The sequence below is a fragment of the Lonchura striata genome, chromosome 1 (genome assembly GCF_050655825.1).
Source record: "Lonchura striata isolate lonStrDom1 chromosome 1, ASM5065582v1, whole genome shotgun sequence".
NCBI classification, from domain to species: Eukaryota; Metazoa; Chordata; class Aves; order Passeriformes; family Estrildidae; genus Lonchura; species Lonchura striata.
Window position 1 is genome coordinate 38,893,707 of NC_140703.1, and position 19,701 is coordinate 38,913,407.

At 36.5% G+C, this 19,701-nt stretch overlaps 1 protein-coding gene across 10 annotated transcripts in view; it reads right to left on the reverse strand.

The window, feature by feature from the left end:
* Positions 1-19,701, reverse strand: part of GRM5 (glutamate metabotropic receptor 5) — a 245,747-nt gene that overhangs the window by 181,321 nt on the left and 44,725 nt on the right. The window lies entirely within an intron of this gene.

Sequence of the window (19,701 nt, forward strand, 5' to 3'; positions counted from 1 at the left end):
TTCCTAGATTGAGTCTCATGATATTTAAAGATTTCATTTATAAAACCTGAAGAAATCTTCCTTTCCCCTTTACAAATAAGGGTCAATCAGTGTTAGAGTGCTCACAGAAATGTTCTACATATCAACAAAGCAACTTTGTGAATAAACACACTTGCAAATACTGCCTCCCTTTCATGTTTCATAAAGATAACATCAGAGAACACCCTGTCCCTACGCTCATGGGATTCATGATCCCTTCTGAGCTTCTGGGATGAATGAAAGCATTGAGACCTCAAAGAACTAACCTCCATGTCACTGGAAAAGACCAAAACGGTCAATAATGGGTAGAAAAATATTGCAGATATGAAGCACTGTTTCCAGTGTGATGGCCGTCAGAATACTCTACAACACATGGCTATTCTTTTCTTGCTAAGGATGTGTGGAATATGAGTGGACTCTGACTGACTTTAATAGTGAGGAGTTCTTCTGGGGATTCTTGGGAGGAAAGTGTTCCAGCTGATGCCAGAAGAGTTAGATCACTGGATACCATTTACAAATCTCACTCATTTGTAAAAAGTTTACTATATAATGAACATAAGAAATCTAAATGTGATAAATTTACCAACAGCTTGAAATTGATGGGAGGGACCTTGCTGATGATTAAATAATGTTGCCTTGCAAACAGTAATATAATAGTCCTTAAACTGGATGTAGAAAAGGCAAGAAATGGTAAATTTCTGCTTACTATTGGTTAAAGTACAGATCTTACACCATCCTTGTTCCAAATCCAAAATACATCACTGTAACAGCTACTGAGAAAATTAACTCTGTCCTAGCTGAAACCAACAGAACATCCCCTTTTTTAGGAGCTGCAAATCCCATTTGGAAAATTTGTTGTTCCTCTGAACCTTGTACAAAGAAATTTAGCAAGCTAGAGTGGGAGACTTCATAACTGAAGCAAGCAAGCCAGAATCCAACACAGTCACATGAACACACATTTCCAGACCTCCCCAGAAACATATTCTGATTCCAAGGCAATTTTATGTTCTGCATCAGTCTTTTAAGTTATTGTGTTATTAACTTACTGAAAAGTTTGCTTAAAATTATTTAAAAATAATTCTATCAATGAACAAATTTAGCTGTGAAAAGAATAATTTAACCATGTTTAGCAACTAATTTCTACAGAGGCTTTCTATTTACATTAAGTCTTTCAGACCTGTGATCCACATTTCACTGTAACAGTCACACAGAAGCATCTGGACAAATAATGGATGGCCTCCACTTCAAAGATCAGAGGAGGCTGTGACAGCTTTTGAAGGAAACTGCATTATGTGAACTGAGAATGTTCGCATATGTTTCATGTGTGTTTATTCATTTTTTTTCATAATAATGAGGAGAATACATGCTGATTTCCATTACCTACCTGTTTATTTCCATTACATTATACAGCAAGTTCTGCCAATGAAGATTAAGCAACTGAACAATTATTTTTAAATCCATTATTCAAACTGCAATCTTCCTTTCCACACATGCCCGTAATAATCAGCAGAAAATTAAACAAAATGTAAATGGATGTAAAGAAAGAGATTGTATTATGAATTATATATATTACTGTACTGACAGCTACAAATCCTCCCTTGCCTTTCCTTTTTCCTTTTTCCCTTTCCATTTTCTAGCCATTCCTTTCTTTTTCCCCTTTTCTTTTTTTTCCTCCTCTCTCTTTCCTCTTCCCTTTCATTTTACTAAATGTACTTCAAGTCTGAGAAGCACCAGTGGAAATAATTTGAGGGAAGGCTACAATTATTTGAAAACCATGTCACATTCTGTACTTTGATCAGTCTGAAAAATGCATGTTCTCTCCATCCATACTGCAGATCAATTGAGACAGAATTGTTTAGCACAGAATTCTAGTGAGGGCATTCCTTCTCACTTGTTCCAGCCAAAAAAAAAATATTATTACTTATTATTCACTCTGTCTGATTGCAGAGTAACAGGTCCCTTAGGGATGTACAGGCAGCTGTTCATTTATCCGAGAATCCATGGGCATGGTGATTGACAAACCCTGCTGGTCTTTCCAAGACTGCTCAAAATCTCTAAATAAACTTGCACTTCTTTGTTTTTCCTTAGATGTGAATAAACACCTTGTGTAGCAGGCAATGTATTATTCCTTCTGCTTCTTATGGTGCACCTTTGAGGTCAAGGTATGGCTTAGTGACTTGGCAATGTGGGAAGCACAGGTGGTAATGCAGAGGACACAGGCCTGTGGCTGCCCAGACTTCATTTACAGTTGAAATAGACTGGTATCAGTTGGACTGGCAAGAATACACTGGCACAGAATCACAGATACACTGAGGGTGGAAGACACTGCTGGAGATCACCTCATCCAACACTGCTGCTCAAGCAGGCCCACCAAGCACCAGTTGGCCAGGACCAGGACTTGCTGTCTTTTGAACATCTCTAAGGATGGAGACTCCACACATTCAATTTTACACTGTTAATTAAAAAAAGGCCTAAAATGCAAACATCCTTAAATCTTCCACAATTCCTCACTATTATTGATTGTATTGAATTAGTGCAAAAAGGTAGAAAATTTCTGATTTTTATTTTCCCATTCCTTTTTTGCTCTTCTTCATAGAATAGTAAATTCTGAATGGCATCAGTATGTGTGCATACTAAGAACTTTTGTCTTTGTCCTGAAGTGGACTGCTTGCTATCCTATGACAGCTTTAAAAGGACTAAACAGGACAAAAAAGGTCTATTTAAAAGTGAACTTTACTTAATTGGATTTTTTACTGTTTTCTTTTATTGTTTTCTTCCAGAAAGGGTAAAGGTTGTGCAGACACTGCAAATCATAGATGATAATCTGATCAATCTTTATTCTAATGCTTCATTTTTAATGCCCGTAGACACAGTGATCGGAAATCATTACTAATTCAGGTTATCTCCTTTGGGACACAGTTTCTATCAGGTTCACCAGCGAAAAAAAATATTATAACACAAGAATATAAGCTGGATTTTAGTTGTTTCCTGACAATACCAAGAAAAAAATGGAAAAAACCCAGACTGATAATCTTTTGTTCTAAGATCAAAATATAAATTATCAGGCACTTTAACCACCACTGAGTTAGGGCCGTATTCTGCAGCAATCAATTAAGCACTAGAGCACAGTGTTCCTTATCAACATCCCGACATTTGTAAGGATTTAGTGGAGTTGTTTCAAGCTACTTGGAACTAACCAAAATGTTTTTCAAATATAGCTGGCTTGTGAACACTTTCCTAAGTGCACCTGTTTTGATGGGTCCTGTTGTAATCTGGGCATTTTTAAGACCAGGTGAGTAAATCATTGTTGTCTTTTGTTATTCTTTGCGCAAATGGTAATGATAATTTATCAGTCTCCAATCAGTGGTTACCTAATAAATACAAGTCTCCCTTCCAAGATGCCACTATCTATATAATTTGTGAGAGATTACAACGAGATTTCTTGACTACCTAAGAATCCTCTTACCCTTTCTCCCTTGTTGATGGTGCACAGTGTTAAAAATCAGGATTGTGATTAGCCAAGGAACAATTCATTGTATTCTATTCAGTGCCTAAGCATGTATCTCTCTGTATTTTTCTGCCCTTATTCTTTGAAGCATTTATTTAATTGTAAAATGCACAGAAAAAAAAAAAAAAGAAGAATGAACTAAAACCTTGTATCAGAAAAAAAAAAAGCAAACACTAAATCCCACAAAAAACTCACAACATTAGAGGAAAAGAAAACAAAACAAAAAAAAAAAATCCCAACACCATGAGAGAAAAACAAAACAAAATCCTCACAAAGAATCAACAAAACTAAATCAAACAAGTACTCAACACTTTTGAATTGGGTTGGGAATTAAAAATAATTTTGTCCATCAAACTCAGAATTTTTTCTTGCCTATTAGTGCTTACAAATTCATCTCTTTGCAGGTAGATTATTACACCCATCAGTTTTATGGAAGCAACAGGACTATTTCCCCACTTTCTTCTCTGATTTTGCCTGACACTAGAGATTTCTCCTTGTCCTCTGGAAAGGTCTAGTTTGGTCTTTTTTTGCAGTTAGTCAGATTTACCATATACAGGCTGGCATGTCCCCATTCCTGGTAGCTGCCAAAAGCTCACTAAAAGGTGACTTTCTCCTTGCTCAGGGTGCTGGATTGGTCTCAGTAACTTGATTGAGTCAGTATTTTGGACAGTCCAGTACCTTCACTAGCTCCTCCACAGGGAATCCAATAGTCTTCTAAATAATTTCCCATGTTCGGTCGTGGTCCATTTTTTTTTCTGGAATATTTGCTGTCTTTTAATGTGCATAACTTGTCCATATTATTGTTAAAGAATCTCACCAGATGGAACCTTTCAACCTGATGCAGGTCCAAGAAGAGACAGTTTTTCTTTTGTAGAAAGGTGCAACTCTAAGCCTAATTTATGATTCTCCACATGGGAGAAATCTCTGAAATCTTGTATGCATCTGGCTACCTACCTCTCTAAATTCTTAATTAATAACTGTATTCTTTCCTGTTCTCCACATTCGTATACTTAGAAAGGAACTGCAATAGCCAATAAATCACATGCATTCTTGAGGTTTATTTCAGAATAAGGGGAAACCAAAAATACAATTTTTTTTTCAAGGAGAGAGAATGGCTAGAGAAAAATAAAGCCTACCATTGTGCATGCCTAGGCTGAAGCATCTGTGGAAGCTGTTTCCACACTACAAAGGCATGAGAAACTTTCTGAAATTAGAATATATTCCATTATAAAATTCCTGTATTTCCTGAGGACTGCAACTGTGTAACAGTAGACAGACCACTGCACCACTGCCTTTATATGGACTTGAAGTTGCAAAGAAATCAACTGGCTAGACATAAGCTGGAAACAGAATTTTCCTTTTTATATGAACAGTTTTGATCATCTGTGATTGTTAGGGCATGGATGCAGAGGTTCACCTGTGATCAGACACTACACTAATAAGATATTTCATGATGCTACAGATAGGGAAACAGTAATATTATGTATGCAGGTGAGATAGCAACATGGAAAGTGGTAGAAATGAGAGGTATTATGGGTAGGAAATGAGGTTAATGGAGTTGCTGACCAAGCTAGAAATTACCAAGGCAGCAGTGCTATGATGCTAAAATAAAGGTATCAAGCCAGCAAAATCAGGGCAAGTTTGGAAAGAGTAAATGGAGATGAGCTGTTGATTATAGAGGGGATAAGATTAGTGAATAGGAAGAAATTTGGAGGGGAAAAAAGCAAATGCAAGACACAGTGACTCACTTGGCAAAGGCCTTTCACAGTCAGGCAGCCTAGATCTTGATAACCACAATTTGGAGCATGATAGTAAACATGCTGTTTCTCTCACAGTATGAGTGTCCAGCTGATTAATGTGGTCAGGATATACCTGTGGTGCTTTCCCTTCCACTGGCAACTATGGCCCAAATACGGCTACTAAAAATACTGTTTGAATCACTGCTGTTACTGTTGCTGTTGTTGTAAATATCATCATCATCAACAACATTAAAGAATCTATTTAAAGCTTTGAATATTTTGAAGAATTCATTTGAAGGTAACAAAAATATTCTTCAAATTCTCAAAATTCAGTAATAGTTTTACTCTCTACTCCCCTTTTTCTGGTTCTGCTCATGATAGAACATGGAATTCTTTCAAAACAATTAATGTATCACAGTAAAGAGCTATCAGAATATCTCTCTCTATAGCTGTCACACTTTCCATGTGGTTTTTTGTAGCACATTTTAAATTTGTATTTTTTTTCTTCCAAGAATTAAAGCATCTGCTATTAAAGAAGTGTTCCTGGAGAGTAAATGAGTACTCCAGTCAGGTTTTTACCTGTAAATCGTGAGGAAGAGGTGTTAACAAGAAAAATCTGCTCTGGTCCAGTGTCATTGCTTAAGCCCAGTTGAAACCAGGACACCCAAACATACAAAGAACTCATTCAATGCAGTAATTTTATAATCATTAAACAATAAGTTTCTACATTTATTATGGGCAGAATCAAGAACAGATTTCAATAGTGTCTCTTGCTATTAAGTTTCCTGCAGTAACATGTGTCTACAGAACTCAAGACTGTAGGAATGAGTATAAATAAATCTACCATGCCTTATTCATAGTGAAAATTAAAGGTGAAATTTTATTTTTTATTTACTGCTTGATGATGAAAGAGATCCTTCATTCTTCTCTACATTTTCACAGTTTTCCTGAAAATTTTCATGTCCCTAAGTTTGTTTTGGGTTTTTTTCTTTTTAGATTTTAATTTCAAAATTATGTTAATTTATCTATTTTAATAAAAAATCCTCTACCAGGCAGACAAAAGTTTTATGTGAATTATTACAGGGCTCCTATAGCATTGCAACATCTGAATTTCACTCAGATAAGATTTCATTTAGCTCCATTCTGGGTTACTGAGCAAAGCAAAATCATAACATTTCCACTGGGGTTTCTGTGCACACACTAAAATTCAATTTCTTTCTCTGTTGGATGGCTTCAGAAACCTGAAAGCTGCAAACTGATAACTTGTCAGTACTATTCAGTCTCCCTGGTCACAAAAACTTTGGTAGTTGAATAACTGAGTTTTTACCAAGTTCTAAATTAAGAGAGAAGGAAATATTCTGGTGACTCTACATCTGTCATGCAACCTTTGCAGCAGACAATATGCAAAAGAGAAAGTGAAGTGAGCATCACCCCTAGCACCCCTTGAGCCTCTCAGACACAGAGCAAGGAGAACCCTGAGGTCTCTGATGCCAGAAATCACAACTGTCCTCTGATATCACTGTCAGCACAACATAAGCCACTGAACATGATCTTCACAGCTCCCCGAGGGTCTGTCTGACCTATGTGCACAGTCTGAGTTCAGCAGCACAGAGCAGTGGAGATCACTGCACACAAAGAGGCCCAGTGGTTAAATGACTCTACTTATGTGCCACCAATAACAAGGGGCATAATTTAATATCTTGGAAGAGTAAATAATAGAATCTGACAATCTTAAAAAGAGAAACTCAGGCTGAAATCTCAAATGGTGTAAATGTGGTGGCGATGAAGTCTGTTTTTACAAAGGTGGAAAACAGAGAATTTTTGGGGGGATATGGCATTCCCAAATCATCAAATCATCATCAAATAGGGCTTAAAGGTTTCAGATGTAGCTCTCTGCCATCCTATATGAATCACAGCAGAAATAAGCATGCATGATTCAAGAGGGCACAAGTCAATAAATCCCAAAAATCCCCACATATCTGAAAATTGCAGTCAGCTGCTAGGGATGTTGAGTGGGATATGATTAATGTCTTAAAATATTCAGCCTTGTGGAGAAAAATCAGACCTACTCTGCAAATCATCTGATAGGCAATTATGTTTAAATAATTCAGTGCTATTACTTAAAGGTGAAATCAGCTTCTTCTTACATCTGAGTTTCTAAGTTGCTGTCAGCAGGTTTCTATTAGTAGGTAATGTAGACCAGAAGTCCTTGTTCATTGAATGTATCTTATTAAAGCAGAACATATTATTTTTATATATCCTTTTCCTTTACATGGTGACTTTAATAGTTACTTTAAGTTCCAGTACTATTCAGTATCCACATTTCTACTGATGACTGAGACAAAGGTATAAGGTATTTATACCTTAATATCCATTTTGTGGGGGATCAATAGCTTCAGCATGGAATACATTATGTATTTTTCATCATAACCTTCTGCTCTGCATACTGAGGAACATTTGAAGGAAGAGTCTTAGAATCCAAAATGAAAAAAAAGCAATAGAAATAGTCCAGCCTGTTAGCTCCTGCTTTCAGTTCTTGCAATAAACCTGTTTATCACAATACCTTCTAAGAGGAATTTGGGTTACAGGTATGTATACAGGTTATACACAATGCATTCCACATGTCACAGCACATTTAAGCAGGAAAGCTTCAGGTTCTGTCGGCAATCAGCATTCTCCTCACCTCTCTATTTAGGTCAGACAGCAGGATGCTAATAATACAGATCATAGTCTGCATGGTAAATTTTCTTCTTTAATCCTAAAATATTTATCAGGGTCTCAGATCTTTAGATCCAGCAGTCATAACTTCATCTGGAAGAAAGACATTTTCTAGCTGAGTGTGTTCTCTGATCATATTTTTATCTCTTTTCTTTTTAGCAGGAAAGACATAAAATAATGAGGTTTTTATTTTTCTAAAAGCTAACTTAAAAATACACCAGAAACAAACAGGCCTGCATTTGAACACTCAGCTGAATCAGCTGAGTCAGTATTTTCTATTGTAAAGCAATTATGTTATTCAATTCCAGTTCATCAAAACAGTTTTAATTACTGCACCCTTCTCTTCATCTATAATGGAACTGAGAAGTCCACTTTCCTGAATCAAGGTCACAGAGATATTCATCAATATCCATTTTATGTCACCATGAAACAAGCTTATTTAAACCTTCAGTAAACAGAGAGACCAGACTTCGCTCTTGGTTAGTCTTCAAGAGCTACAGAAGAGTGGTAAATTGTCCTTTCATGCTCTCTGAAACAAAATTATGAGTGTTCTCTTTTCTGCTCCCTTACAACAATTTCTAAGATTCATTGCTTTTAATTTACCAGAACATAACTACTAGTTATATTAAGAAAAGTTCATACACTTAGTAAAAACATACTGTTTTAAATAATCATTACTCTCCCTTTTTGAGGATCATGAGCTGTGATTATTAACTCAAATTATTTTAATTAAAACTTCATTAGATTCTAAAATTAACATATCAAATGAGATGTGGCATTTGGTGTAAGAAGTAAACACAGAATTTCAAAAGCATCTCTGTACACACCCCACAGTGCCTGACACCATAAATTCAGTGAAGGAAATGTCACCAAAGGACTCAACACTGTGTAAGCACGGCAGAAGGCAGAAACACTGGAGGGTAGATCAGAGCAGATACATCAGCAGAATGCAGAGAGCACAAGCACTTGATAAAGGAGAAAAAAATTAACATCCTGCAGAGTCATACAAGCCACCTTCATGGTGTGACTCAGCTTTTCAAAGAGAAACTCTGCACATGCATATTTCCACACTGATTTACGGCTGCCACTGCACAAACTGCCTTGTGGTACGAATTATTGGGTAAGGCCAAGCTCTTTGTTTCATTTACCACAAGGGTGTCCAGGTCTTCTCCCTCTGTGCTGTACCTGTGATCTTGTGGAGACAGGAGTTGGAGTATATCTACAAGTATTTCAACCCATGCCTTTAGATCTTTGAAGCCAGTAAAAGAGCATCAGGAGGTAAAACTCAGCTTTGTTTCATCAGTAATAACAGTCCTTGTTTTATAGAAGTGGAGAATCATTGAGGCTGGAAGGAAAAACCAGTGGATGAATGCCTCTCCCAGACATGGATTGACCTTGTTTTATCAGCCTTGAAACACCATCAGGGATGAAAATTCCACAAAATTTCTGTGCAGCTTGTTTTGTTTTTTATCATCATTATTGTAAAATCGGATTTTTTTTATTTCCTGCTTTTTTGGTTATTTTTTTTGTTCTGCATGTGGCTTCATGCCTGGAAACCTCTGTAACAAATACACTTTTTATTTTTTGAATTCTGCCTTTAGACTCATTTCTAGAACTGAAGCTCCAGCATTTAAGCAATGTTTTGTCTCCCTCAGCACCTTTCTGTTGGCCTCCTCTATGCCCATATATGAGATAGGGTTAAGCCATGGACTCGGACACAGGGCTGCTGCTGAGTACAGCATTTGACTGTAACCACATTCCTTCCATGGCTTTGCTTAGCTTAGGCAGCAGCATTTCAAGCAGATATGATTCACAAGATAGCATGGGCCAGGGAAAGCTGCACCATAGTAAGGTCTTATAAGATGAACATGGACTTTTTATGATAAATCAGACATGATGGGGTCTCCCTCTGCTTAGAACTTCTAGATATAATACAGCATTTACTTTTATTAGTATTTTATTAGATTCAAAGAATATTGCACCTGGCTTTTATAGATAACAACTTAGTTCATTGCATGGAATACTGCATTTTCCTCAAAGACAAAGATCACAAAGAAAATGCTGAAAGCTTCAACATCTTCCTTATATGTGGAAGGACAGGGCAGACATATGAGTTACACAGACAGGGATGGCAAAAGAGCTTAAAGGCTATTTAAAAACTAAGAAGGTGATCACTGGATGTGATCTTTCACAAAGCAGGGCGTAAGTTTTTGGAATCAGATTTTCTTCTCTCAGTCCAAAAAAGGCAACAAGCTTAAAAAAAAAAGTGCAACCCCAACAAATCCTAAAATATCTGACTATTTCAGTTACACTTCAGTGGAAATCTCCTTAAGACTGTGATATTCAGTCAATAAATTATGTGAGAAGCTCTTGCAAAATTGTGACTGATTTCCATAGCTATAGAATCTGCTGGCAGTAACCAAATTTAGGAGTTCCTATCTCTAGAAGATCTTGAATATCCTGAACACGAATTTTCATCCTTTTATTTCAGGTTTTGAATCTTCCAGATAAACTTTATTTTTACAAACACAGAGATTAAAAAAGGGCTAATTAGTATGTGCTGCCTACAAAGAAAAGGCATGCTCATTTTTAATAAATTAATGCTGTAAATTTTGATAATAAAAATTAACCTAATAAAAAACAATGAATCATATTCACTTTTTCTTAATACTTTAAAGCATAAGAAATGCACAAACAAAAATGCACAAACAATATTTGGATGCTACATTTTATTTAGAGGCCTTTGTCTTCCTATACTAAGAGGAAGAACTAACTCTGTTTTTTAGTCAAATGCTTTGTTACAGGAGAAAACAAAGTGATTGTCACTCATTAATTTTTTCTCTTCAATTCATGTTTGGAAAGTGTTTTTCCATTTTAAATACATTTTTATTTACTTCCCAGGAAAGCTGACAGCTCAGTAATAAATTCTGTGCCTGTTTGTAAGACACTTACTGCGGTAACACTTCTAAATAGGTGTAAATAGATTTTGTGGCATAAATAATGTTTTTTCACACTACCACTCTCCTGTTGCCAGCTGATACTAATCACACTTCTAATAAGCTATGTCTTGACACAATGTCTTGCATAACCTATTCCTGTCTATAGCCTTGAGGCTAATATCAGCAGTATGCTTTCTTTCAGTCTAATTCCACCAGCACATTAGCATATATATCCCTGCTTACCACTGTCACAGACCTGGAGATAACAATGTACAAATAAAACCTGTGGGGATCACAATACTAGCAACTAATAGTTTAGTGCAAATCACTATTAATTTTGGGGTTTTTTTATGCCACATATCCTGAATTCGTGTGATTTTTAGGGAGAAATAAATGTCTTTTGGAATACAAAAGTCAATGTAGATGAAAATTAGAAATCACAAGCAAAGAAAGAAGCCTGGGAGAATCATAAAGCAACAAACAAATAAATGAATATTGATTAAATCAGTGTCAAATCATTTGGCGGAACCTTGCAGGTTTGGAATTGTCAGGCTGGAAGTTTTGGATTGTCTGTGGGGGAGGAAAAGGGCACACAAACTATTAGCATGTAGCTCCTTTGTGAAGAGGTCCCTCACCCTATTACAATTCCAAGCCATGCAGTAGGGTTGCACCTAGGGCTGCTAAGGGCACTCATTTGTTTTAACTATCATGGGTACTGGTAGGCTTTGTGCTTATCCATGATTGATGGAAAGCAGTAAAATATCTTCCAGAGATCAAGAAAATTAGATATGACAATTTTTTGGTTGTCAGAACATGAACTTTTAAAGACTGATGGAGCAGTACAATGGATGGACAAGAACTGAAGGATGTCCAATGATAAAAAAACCTAATTTGCACAATGATGGAAAAGTCTAAGGAAAGAAGTATTACCCTAAACTATCTTCTTCTTTCAGGGTAATTATGCAAAATCTTCAGAAAATTAAAAATAAGATTTTTAGATATTCATACTTATTCATCTTACTAGTTTCAAACTATTTGTGATCTATTGGGTCAGAACAGGGTGGGGAATAATAGAATTATGGAGGTTCAACATTTTGCTTCTCCTGACACATCTACCTGTGTGTTGTGCTGTCCTGAAGAAGTAAATTATTTTGTGTTTTAAGAACACTGCTGCTTCTTTCTTTACAGAATACCAGCAGTTTAAGATCTTCAGATTAAAATTATGCATTTTTTCCTAAAGTACAAAATTATTACTAATATTTAAACAAGCCAACTGTTAAGGTTCTTGTATCCTAAATCAAAGCATTATTCCAATGCCTATAGCCATAGAAAAGAAATGTTTCAAATCCTCCATGAAATGTTATTTTCTTCCAATATAGGCAGTGGACTTTTCATTCTGTTCATTCTTTATTTGAATCATTTAAAGAAGCATTATACCAGTACTTGAATATGTCAATGGCAATATTACTGAAGATAGTTCTGCTTTGCTCAGCAGTCTTTCAACTCAAGAAGGAAAATGCTGTCAGTTTGAAAATGGGATGCTATACCTCTGTAGTGCAAGACCACTAAAAATGCTGTTTATTATCTAAATGAATCCTGATGGATTTCAGTTAGATTTCAAACCACAGATATGCAACAGAGTTTTTGATTGTGAAATTATTAAATAAAAATTTATTAAGTATAAACACAAGCTAAATTATATAGAAATATATCTCCAAGATAAGGGGAAAAATTAATTAGATTATGTGAAGATCTTGGTGGTATTTCCACCAATCTTGGTGGTATTTCCAGAGAAGATGGTGAGAGACACACTATGTTTTTATATCAGCCTTTAACTAAAGCTTTTTTTTCTGACACAGCCTCTAAGAGAACTCTTCACCCATCTGTTTCTCCTTATCCAAAAACTCATGGAGTTCAGACACTCCTTCTGTCTAGCCTTTAACTTCAGCAAAAACATTTATTACTTTTTTCAGCCATCCACAAAATTTCCTTTCTGAATCTTGTGGACAAAGAGAATGTAGAGCAATAGAACCTGTTTCTTCTGAAGAAAAGCAGATTCATATTGCTGAAAGGAATCCAAAATTCAGAGGAAAAACTGAGAGTTATGTTTTATCAATTTGTTGCCCTCCAAGCTTTTTTTCTTCTCAGCCATCATCAGGAGTGTTAGGATCAGTCATCTCCATGGTTATTTGTTTAAAACTGTGCTCTATATTCCTGCTGTTGTTTTACTATTTTACCTGATTTTGACAAGTTCTTTTTATCCATCCGTATGGATGCAAGCAGGGTGATATCAGACTAACAGACTAAGGTGTATGTAAAATTTATAAAGAAAAGACACTTACCCAGCACTTCTGTATTCTCCCTAGCATATTTTTCCTTCCTCATTATAGCCTGGTCTGCAAATAGATGCAGAATTGCCTGTCACAAAGTAAGGCATGTTCTCATCCTTACTCTGATCATGTAGTTGGGCTAATTTCCTGGGTGGAAAAGGATGCAGGTGCCTGAGTGCAGATTCATAGTTACTTTGGTAGCTGTGAAAATGCAGTCACATACATATAAATTTACCGTTATTGATTAAAGGACACAGATTTTTTTCTTGACCTAACAGTGTAGGGTCTTCCTTGGTTTAAGCCAATTCTATCTTGCCTTAGCTGAGATAGAAGTAGTATAGCAGTCAGCCTGTATTTTTTTCAGTTTTAGTTTGGCTTTGAACCACTCAATGAATAAGGAACTGTCTGGATTGTCCCACTCCAAGAGTTGTCGTTAACAGTTCAGTGTCTGGCCAGCGGCACTCCACAGGGTTCAGTATTTGGACTGTCACTGTTTGACATTTTTGTTAGTGACATGGACAGTGGGATTGAGGGCACCCTTAGCAAGTTTGCTGATGATACTCCTGCTGGAGGAAAGGGATGACATCCAGATGGAACTTGATAGGCTTGAGAACTTGATCCATTACAAACTTTGTGAAGTGCCACAAAGCCAAGTGCAGTGTAGGTTTTGATAGATATTAGGAAGAAATTGTTCGTCATGAGGGTGGTGAGACACTGTAATTTTCAGGGCAATTTTTGGATGTCCCATCCCTGGAAATGTTCAAGGCCAGTTTGGATGGAGCTCTGAGCAACTTGAGCAACTGAGCCACTTGCCGTGACAGAGGCTGTTAGAACAACATGATCACTAAGGATCTTCCAACTCAAATAATTTAATGATTCTGTGATGTGAAAAATTGTGTGGTGTAGCTGATAGTATCAAATAATAATGTCAAATATTGATAGTGTCAAAAAAAGGTACCAGTAGAAACTGGTAGCTTTTCTATGTAGAAAAAACTATCTGTGCTCAGAAATATGAACACAGTGGACAATTTCTGGTCCTTGAGTGATTACAGGCTTGTAGGTCTGATAATAACAGAACAAAAAAACAAGTGTTATATGGAGCTGCAATTCAGTAAGAAAAGAGCTGTTAGGAAGATTGTGTTAAAAAACATATAAAACAACTTTAAGCAGATACAGCTGGAATAAAAGTGAGGGAAGAAATCAGCCATTCCCACTGTACTCCTCCTGAGAAATGGGTGCTGTGATACTCTACAGTAGGACACCCAAACACATATGCCCACAAACACATACATGCACACACACGTTCTCACTTCTCAGTGAAGAACAGATAATAATTTAGCCCAAATTTTGAACTTAGGGTTCTGCTTATCAGGTATGGTCTTTTCTTGCCCAGAACAGAATATTCAACTGAAGACAGTCTCCAGATTGGTCATAAGTGCATTAGAGTGACATGAGTTCCCTGTAGTCTTGCAATACTTCTGTTTGTCCCATGGATGTGCATGTTACGTACTAGGGTGCCTCAGTAGCAATGCAAACTCTGTTTATGCAGCTGAATCCCATAGCTAATATCTGAGAGTTTTAATCCTACCTTCCAAACCACCCTTTCAGTCATAGAGGAAAATCACCATGGATGCGCCTTCCAGTCACACAAGCTCTGTCTGCACAGGACTGCTGCCAGCTACATCTGGCAGTCACCCTAACACTGGTAAAATGGAGTACACAAAATCTCACTACAAAATGTTGTGCCTTAGTTCTCTTCCTGTTTTACTCTGGACCCAGAATGAAACTATGAGCAAGCCAAAAATGAAGGAGAGCAGGTGAATTTACAAGCAGGAAGTCAGGCAGAAAGTTAGCTAGTTGGTGAGTACTTCTAGGTATAGGAAATATCAAGTAGGGAGAAATTCTGGGCGGTAGGCAGTGAAGTGTAATGGTTATCATAGCAGACTGAGATTAGCAACTCAAGTGATTCCAAAGCAGGTATCGAAGAAAATAATTTCAATCTTTCAGCTATGCAATGATACTGTAACACAAATTAGTTTAATCAATGCTTAATGAAAGAGACATTCGATTTTGAACTCAAAATATCTCCTTCCTTCTTTTGTTCCCTGTTGCTCCTTAGGTTTTCTGCTTTTCATATGACATGGCTCATGTACAGTGCTTGGGGCTTTCATTGCATCACCAGCATCAAAAGCAGGCTTGCCAATAATTTCAACAAAACCAGTAAGAAGACTTCAAAGCATATCACAAGGCTTATTGGCTGTGAACAGTTCATTTGTGATGTTCCCCAAAAAATGTTCTTGGCACAGCAATTGTGCAGTTCATTCTCCTCATATGATTGGGGTTGGGACAAAGAGCAATGCACAGATGCGTCAGGAGGAGCATGATTTCTATGGTGGTTTTATTCTTGCACACTAGTGAACCCTCAGGGGATAAAACAGAATGATTGACTTGGCTTTTTTTTTTTGTTGTTGTGGGGTGGTTTTTTTTGTGTTTTTTGTTTGTTTGTTTGTTTGTTTGGTTTTTTTTTGTAAGCACATCTTTGCCAGAGAGACAGTGTGCAACTTCACATCTCATCTGTCACTTAGCAAAGTTGCCACTGAGTTCTCTGGGACTTCGGCTAAAGAATTTGCCTATATTGCCAAAATATGAGAGGGCTATTCCTTTCACTAATAGAATCCTTTATGGAAAAACACAATGCCAGCTTCTTCTTCCTGTTCCACTTGAAGATTTCTGCATAAATTTAATCAGTACATTGTGGCCCACCCACAGGCTGTCATACCAAGCATTTTCAATATAAGAGACAAGATCACAATACAGCTTCTCAGTTATGGACCAAAATCCCCTCATCTAAATTCAGTTCATTCTTTAGCCAAACGCTTCTTGCAATCAGCGCCTAGCAATCTAGTTCATAAAGTCTGTTTTCCCTTGAAGTTTGTTTGGAGAAGAAACGTACTGATACAAATAAAATATTCAGCTTCCCAACCCATTTTGGCCTTTCTTCCAAGTGGATGGACAGATTGTAACCATTTAATTTATAATTCAATTATCCATATTAACAGATCTACATATCTAAGCAGTATACCTTCAAATTTCAGGAGGGTGTGCACTGAATATCCATTCCAAAATATTTTTGAACATTTGGATATATAGTCATCAAGATATACTGGATAAGACCAAGCACACCTCTATCCATCCTCTGTAGCTTTGCACCTTCAGGAGCTAAAATATGGTGCTTAGAAAGAACACACTTAAAAAGTGGCAAAGATATGGTGGTAAAGATCCTCCCTCAGCTTTTAGCTGAACACAAAACATTGTTTTACCTGTAAAAACAAATTCACTGATGTACAATCCATTTTCAGCAGAGGCAAAGTGTGGTCCAGGAAACTCATTTTTCCCTGTAATAATGAGTGAATTCCTAAACTTGTCTACTAGAATAGAAGGAGATGAACACAGCATCTACACCCTCATTCTCTTCCTGAGGGAGACCATGTGAGACAGTGAGCTCTGGAAACTCATAGGCTAATGACATCACTCTTAGCTGAAATCTCCCTTAGCTTAGTGAAATCATTCCCTGACCAGTGTAAAACCTATCCAGTGCTTTCTGTTTCTCATCTTTACATTAAAAGCAGTATCATTTCTATCTGTCCTACAGGCATGCAGTCTGGCCTAATTTCTGAACCACTTGGAGACTGTCAGATGAAGTAGCTGCATAAACGCCTATCAGTTAGGAGAGTAGATACATGTAAGCCGGGGGCAATTTTTAAATGTGCTAAGAATAGTATGAGATCTACAGTGAAGTATTTGAGGTTTAAATAGGGATGCATGGGATGGTTTTTTCTTGCCCTTATACCATCTAGTATTGCAGCTCCCTAATCCCAGTGGGATTTGTACAACTTTGTTTTGTCAGTAGTCATTACAAAATATCGGTGATGTGCAAGTTTCAGGAAAGGGTTAGCAATTGTGTAGGCATTGAAATGAATCCTAGTTGTAACAGTTTGCCAATGGAATAAGCTTCCAAGGGATGTAGTAGAAGCCTTATTCCCAGAAAAACTGAGGAACAGGCAAGAAAAATCAATGGTGAGAAACCAGCAGAGCCAAGAAAAATATAATGGACTGGACATAATCATGTGGATTTTTCTGATCCTGTTTTGGGATATACTACCTGTTTTTCAGCATTTATTTGCTGAACACATAAAGTTACAAAGCACTGATGCTTTCTAACAATCAGTCTGAGGACACTGAGTACCTTCCACTCATGAGTAAAATGTAAGTGGTTCAGATATCCATTGTATGCATTCATATAGGCCATGAAAATGGTAGATTCTTAACAAATTATCAAGTTTTACATAATCAATTATCAAGTTTTAGCATAATCATTGTTTATGATAACTTTTCTGAATTATACTCTAGAAGCATGCATCACTGTCTCTGTAGAAAACAGACACATAACACTGGAGATAGAAGGAAATCTGAAAACCCAAAATGCACATGCCACCAGCAGATGATTTGGACGCCTTAGAGCACAATCAGATTCTCAGATGAACGCATTATCATATTTTTCTCCTTTACCAAGATAATTTTCTTGCTTTTAAAGACTACATGGAAATTATAGTCTGTGTGACTATTTTCACAATTTATCTTAATTAACAGCCTGAGTCTTCTTGTACATTCCAGATATTTTAATATTATGTAACCAATTAGCACTGTCTTTATTCCCTTAACTCATCAATGGAAATTTCCTTGCATCTAAAGATAATTCCCAGCTTCATCTCATTTGATTATAGGACTAATAAGGTCTGAAAGGCAAAAAAGGCTTTGTAAATGTAAGCTTTTATAAGAATTCTGATTGAAACATCAAACTCTATAGGTATGCTAGGGAAAAATTTGTGCTGGAGTGCAATAACTACCAGGAAGAGATGACATCAGAAGTCCAAAATTATGTACCAAGGTGAAACCATGATGTTAAAAGTCATGACCATTTAGCTGTGCCTTGCCTGGCAACCTCCAGTGTCTCTCAGTGTTATTTCCAAAATTGAAAATGGAAATAAGATGTATGCTTTTAATAATGAAGGTACTTAGCAATTTAAACAAGTATTCAATGGAAGCATTAAATCCATTATAACTTGAAGCCTTTCATTAAGTTTTTTCTCATATTGGCCACAAATCAGAACAATGGCTCTTTGTTTTATTCTGGAAGAAAATAATTCCCAAAGCAAATTAGTGATAGTGAAGGTGCTATGCTATACAGGCTGGACAGAATAAGAATTTTCCTTTATACCTATCTGAATCCATATGGAAAATGCTGTGAGACCTTTTAGCTCAGAGTTGTTATTTCAATATCAAAGTAAAGCAATCACACCAATGTCCATGAGCTTTCAAGACCCTGAACTAGTTTATGTCAAACAGGAACTTGGTTTACAATGAGCTGTCCATACTATATATTTTACATTAAAGACTTTTGAAATTAAAGACTTTTTTGACTGGATACAAATAAGTTGCCTCCTTTTTCTTGCAGCTAATTATTTTTTTTTTCCCCTAGGTAACAGTATTTGCATTTTACATTGCTGGTTTTTTACTTGGTGCCACAATTGTGATTAAATGTTTCTATGAACATAAGGACAAGGTGAAAATTATGGATTAAATTGATTGTGTACAATACAAAGCCTCAAAGAAAAAGATTAAACAGTGTTAATGATGTGTAACATCCTGGTGACAAAGAGTATTTATATCCTTTCCTGCAAGTACATTTCTCTTGTGATTGAAAAACTCAGACTGACACAACATCCTTACAAAGAGAGGCATCCAAGCCCAACCAGAGAATGAAAATTGCTCCACAATTCCTGCTGTAGGAGAAAGCCAAGCTGATGGATGAGGCTAGGAGTGGCAAGGCTGATAGGAGCTAGTATTTAAAGCTCATTTCCTGCAAATTTTCAGTGTGATCTCCACTGCACATATATAACTCAATGCCGTCATTCCATATGTTACAAGTCTAACTGCCACATAAGGTGACTTTCAGATTAGGGGGGAAAAAATGTTACTCATGATAAATTATGAACTGATGAGCAGATTGCCAATGAAACTGCAGAAAATGTAGGCAGAATTGCATGGAATGTGGTTGCAAAGTTCTAAATTTAGTGCCTTTGATGCAAATTCCTTATGTAAAACTAATGGAATCAAAAGTGTAACCTGAAAAATGTACACAGACAAAATAAACTAGTAACACTGATATTCTCATTTTGCTACAATTCATTAAGATAAAATGTTTATAATTTTAGACAAATCTTGGTAACAGACTGTTATCTAGGTAAGTTTCACAGAGTCAGAGATTCTGCAAATTGTCATCAAAGTTGCGTGTTAGTGCCTATACCACACATTTTCTTGAACTTGTCTAGCTGAAAAAAATTATAAAGAAAGCATAAAACTTGCAAATTCTTGTGGAACTGAAGGGA